Source organism: Apium graveolens, chromosome 3 (genome assembly GCF_009905375.1).
Source record: "Apium graveolens cultivar Ventura chromosome 3, ASM990537v1, whole genome shotgun sequence".
Lineage (NCBI taxonomy): Eukaryota > Viridiplantae > Streptophyta > Magnoliopsida > Apiales > Apiaceae > Apium > Apium graveolens.
Genome location: NC_133649.1, coordinates 246,340,750 through 246,346,074, shown reverse-complemented (window position 1 = coordinate 246,346,074; position 5,325 = coordinate 246,340,750). Strand labels below are relative to the sequence as shown.

At 38.9% G+C, this 5,325-nt stretch overlaps 1 non-coding gene across 1 annotated transcript; it reads right to left on the bottom strand.

Moving 5' to 3' along the window:
• Nucleotides 1–3,581: 3,581 nt before the first annotated feature.
• Nucleotides 3,582–3,688, bottom strand: LOC141715564 (small nucleolar RNA R71). The gene has a single exon (XR_012572321.1). It is a non-coding gene; the product is annotated as a small nucleolar RNA R71 (small nucleolar RNA).
• Between the last annotated feature and the right edge of the window lie 1,637 nt (nt 3,689–5,325).

Here is a 5,325-nt window from a genome sequence, read left to right as displayed (position 1 = left end):
AGAACTTGCCATGCTAGCATAGGTTCATGTAAGAGTATGCATGATTAGTGGGTAACTCTAACCTTTTTATTCGCCCTATGTAATCAATAAAGAATAACTTGTGCTTAAATCGTTATGTTGTCAATTTATGTAGACATATAGGGACTCAACATAATTGATGCCTATTCAACTTCTATCTTAATTGTGGATGCTTGGTAGAATGGTATTAGTACAATGAAAGTTGGCTTTTATCAGTTTCTTGTTATTCGATTAATATCATCACTGTTGCATGCTAAGGGTAATAACAATGACTATTGAAGGAAGTAGTAATGAAGTTATGATCTCGTGAGTGTTTTAATATTGTTAATTCAAGTGTTAATTAAGTGTTTAATTCTCGTAGTTAATTATAGTTAATAATTAGTTAATCAAATCTAAGTGTTATTGTCTTAACATTGAGAAGTAATCATACACTGGTGAGTGAGTTTAATTGAACGTAATTAGTCTGAGTCTCTGTGGAAATGAACTAGAAAGTATTCTATATTACTTGCGAACGCGTATACTTGCGTGTGTTATTAGCGCGTGTTTTCGCCCTAACAGGCTCCTCTGAGGTAGTTGTGTTGGACCAAAGATGGTCTGTTGAGTTGCTGTATTAAGATAGTATTGTTAGGATTGTTGTTAGTAAGTTGGTTTTGTGATGATTGTAACCTAAGTCATACTTAAACCTGGAAAAGATCTTGGTAAATAGGGGGTTGTGTTTATATAATAATGTTGAGTTGGTTTATGTTATGTTATTATTATTGTTATTGATGACGTCAACTCCTGGCCCCGGGGTTGAGGCCGTCACATGGGTGTTAATTATTTTGTATTTTAAGTGAGAGAGTTTATTGTGCCACAGTTTTCTTTGCTTAATAGACGCCTTTGTGTAGAAGCAACATATACCATCCTTATTTGCTGAGTATAGATCTACCACAAACAAGCTTCCATTTCTTGCTCTTTTCAAAGCAACTTCACCATTCTTTTTGCTGATAATTGAGCAGTCTCCTTTGTCAAATGAAACCTTGAATCCTTTATCTGTGAATTGGCTGACACTCAGGAGATTCACCTCAAGACCAACTACCAGTGCTATATCTTTAATGACAGCATTCCCAGAAACTAACTTGCCATATCCCATTATGAATCCTTTGTTGTTGTCTCCAAAAGTCACCAATGGGACAACCATCTCCTCAAATTGTGATAGTAGGGCCTTATCACCTATCCTATGTCTGGAGCATCCACTGTCAATGATCTATTTGACTCTCTTTATTTTTTCCGGCACACAATGAGGATTAAGTACATTTAGCTACCCAAGTAGTGTTGGGTAATTTTTTCTTGTTAACAGAAGTTGTAGAAGTAGAATTTGATGATTCAGAAAGAACGGTGTTCAATGATTGATTTGCATTTTTCCTTTTTGATATAGATCCAAGGTTAACTTCTTTGAGATCTGCTCTCAGTTTATGACGACTTTTCATCACTTTCATATTGCAAGGAATGCAGTCAAACTTATCACGGAATAAGTAGGGATCTTCAGCCTTTGCTTCATTGTATTTGTGTTAGGAATACATGTGCATTAGTTTGATGATATGTTTAACAAAACACTTAAGTAGAAATCTAGTGTTTGTAGCCTCAACGGATAAGACCACCTTGGCTATCCGTTGATGGTGTAGCTTTACTTAGAAATAAGTCTAGTGTTGTAGCACATTTCAGTCTCTGAATTTGAGATATAATTCTTAAATGTTGAGGGAAATTATAAGTCATGTTGACTACTAAAGGATATGCAGATAGGAAGGCCAATTATAAATATTTCATGCCTTGTAATTTTGTATAAATGAAATGGTGTCAACGGATAACATAAAGACCTTCAACGGATGAGAAACAAAGCTTCAACGGATGTCTCTAAAGCTTCAACGGATAACATCCTTCAACGGATGAGTGCATCAACGGATAGAGCTTCAACTGCTAACACATCAACGGATAAAGCCATCAACGGATGAAGGCTTCAACGGATGTTCTGTTAAATAGCAGTTGACAAGTGGTAGTTGTACCTACAAACAGAGGCACATGGGTTGACAGAGACAACTGAGATGTGGTAGCCTATTTCAGGAACATCAGAAAAAGCAGCCATTCTACTCTAGTATAAAGAGGCAATAATCAACAATGCACTGGAGTAAAAATGGAGAAGAAACAAGTGGAGAACTTATTTTATTATTGCACTTTTTATCTTTGTCTTCACTTGTAAACTTGGTGTTATAAAAACCAAGTAGCAGCTAGTAATTAGATAAGAATTTTTCCAGAGCTGTTTAGAAAAATCTTGAGAGAAAAATTATCTAGTTTGTACTAGGATGCAGCTATGATCAACTTCTTGAATCACAGATTTTCTGAAATACCATCTCTAATGGAACAACAAATCCACCAGAAAAGTTTTTAAGGTTTGTTGTGTTCTGTACTTTTGTGTTTGAATATATATCTGTCTGTATTAGCTTAAAGCAATTCACACACTTGTTTATCTTAAACACACAGCCTTTGAAACTACTCAAAACTTGAAAAAGTTTTGAGATTTACATTCAACCCCCCCTTCTGTAAATCTCATTGTTAGTTCACTAGGAATAACAATTTGTATGCTCCTTCTTTTGGATCACTAACAGCCTTTTTGTAAAGGTGAGTTAGGTGATTTGTTGAGCCATACTTTTGACATTATTTCCTGGTAGTTAATTGTAGTTAATAATTAGTTAATCAAATCTAAGTGTTATTGTCTTAACATTGTGAAGTAATCATACACTGGTGAGTGAGTTTAATTGAACATAATTAGTCTGAGTCTCTGTGGGAACGAACTAGAAAGTATTCTATATTACTTGCGAACGCGTATACTTGCGTGTGTTATTAGCGCGTGTTTTCGCCCTAACAAGTTTTTGGCGCCGCTGCCGGGGACTCGGCGTATTTGTTTAGTTTATGTACTTACCATCATTGGTCATTAGGACTCAGTGATTAAGACAGGTTACTTATTGTTTCCGGTTGTGTTTCAGGTACTTTAGCGAGCGTTTATGCAAACTCGTTCGCGTGCTCGCAAGAGGAATTTAGATACGGCTGAGGAGACAGACGGAGTTCTTGATATTCCGGAGAAGATAGATTTTGAAGATTCGGATTCAGGAAGTGAGCAGAAAGAGCCAGTAACCATGGGTGATCGTATTGTTCTGGTAGATCCAGCTCTTATGGATTTTTCTCGGCCTAAAATCGATCAAATTCAGTCCAGCATTCTTCATCCGGCCATTCAAGCTAACACCTTTGAAATCAAGCCGGGCACTATTTAGATGGTGCAGAATTCTGTTTCTTTCGGAGGTGCTGCGACTGAAGACCCCAACATGCACATAAGGAACTTTGTCGAGATCTGCAGTACTTTTAAATATAATGGTGTGACTGATGAGGCTATCAAGCTGAGGCTTTTTCCACTCTCTCTAAGGGATAAAGCTAAGGACTGGTTACATTCTGAACCAGCTGGGTCTATCACTACTTGGCAAGATCTTGCGCAAAAGTTTCTGGTGAAGTTTTATCCAATGGCGAAGACTGCTGCTATGAGGAGTGCTCTTACTCAGTTTGCGCAGCAACCTACAGAATCTATGTGCGAAGCTTGGGAGCGCTACAAGGAGATGTTGAGAAAGTGTCCACATCATAGAATGCCTGATTGGATGGTGATCACTGGTTTCTATAATGGTTTGGGGGCCCAATCTTGACCCATGCTCGATGTAGCAGCTGGAGGCGCCTTGTGGGCCAAAAGCTATACTGAAGCTTATAATCTTATTGAGACTATGGCTGCAAATAAGCATCAAAACCCAACTCAAAGGATGATACTTGGGAAGGTAGCAGGTATTCTGGAAGTCGACGCAGCTACAGCTATTGCAGCGCAGCTCCCAGCGCTGTCTATGAAGGTCGATTCTCTAGCCACCTATGGAGTCAATCAGATAGCTATGGTCTGTGAGCTTTGTGCAGGTTCTCATGCTACGGATCAGTGTTCTCTTGTTAAAGAATCTGTTTAGTATGTGAACAATTATCAGCAACAACAACAGCCCGTGCCAGCTACTTATCATCCTAATAACAGAAATCATCCAAATTTCAGCTGGAGTAATAATCAGAATGCTATTCAGCAACCATATCAGCAAGGCGTAAGTAAACAGTTCAATCCACCTGGATTCCAGCAACCACATCATTATGTTCAAAGGCAATCATATCCTAAACAGGGAGGTGCAGCTACACCCACTAGTGCTGATTTTGAGGAACTTAAGCTGTTGTGCAAGAGTCAGGCGGTTTCTATCAAGACCTTGGAAAACCAAATTGGTTAAATCGCCAATGCAGTGCTCAACCATCAACCTGGCACACTTCCCAGTGATACTGAAGTGCCAGGCAAGGTTATTACCCTAAGGTCTGGAAAAGTTGCTGATGCTGAAAAAGCAAAAGAAGGAGAAGCTGAAGCTGGTGATGAAGAAGCTAAGAAAAAGGAGAAAGCGGCGGAACCAAGGAAGACTACTGTTGAACACACTCTGCCTGAGGGTAATACAGGGGAGAAACAGCTATATCCTCCACCACCTTTCCCTAAGAGATTGCAACAACAAAAGCTGGATAAGCAGTTCGGTAAGTTTCTGGAGGTGTTCAAGAAACTTCATATCAATATACCTTTCGTTGAGGCTCTGGAGCAAATGCCTAGTTATGCGAAATTTATGAAGAATATTCTTTCAAGGAAGGTGAAACTGGATGACTTTGAGAATGTTTCTCTAACGGAAGAATGCAGTGCTGTGTTGCAACAAAAGTTACCTCCAAAGCTTACAGATCCAGGTAGCTTCACCATTCCTTGCACCATTGGCAAGTTGTCTTTTGACAAGTGCCTTTGTGATTTGGGAGCAAGCATCAATCTGATGCCATTGTCGATCTTCAAAAAGTTGAAATTGCCTGATCCAAAACCCAACTACATGTCTCTACAATTGGCTGATCGTTCTATTACATACCCACGAGGAATAGTGGAGGATGTGCTAGTAAAGGCGGATAAGCTCTTCTTTCCTGTAGACTTTGTTATTCTGGATTTCGAGGAAGATAAGAAGATTCCCATAATCTTGGGAAGACCTTTCTTGGCTACAGGCCGTATCTTGATAGATGTGCAGAAAGGTGAACTTACTATGAGGGTGCAGGATCAGGATGACCCATTCAATGTATTCAAAGCGATGAAATTCCCTACAGAAGATGAAGAGTGCTTAAAAGTGGATTTGATTGATTCTGCGGTTACTTCAGAACTTGATCATATGCTAATGTCTGATGTATTAGAGA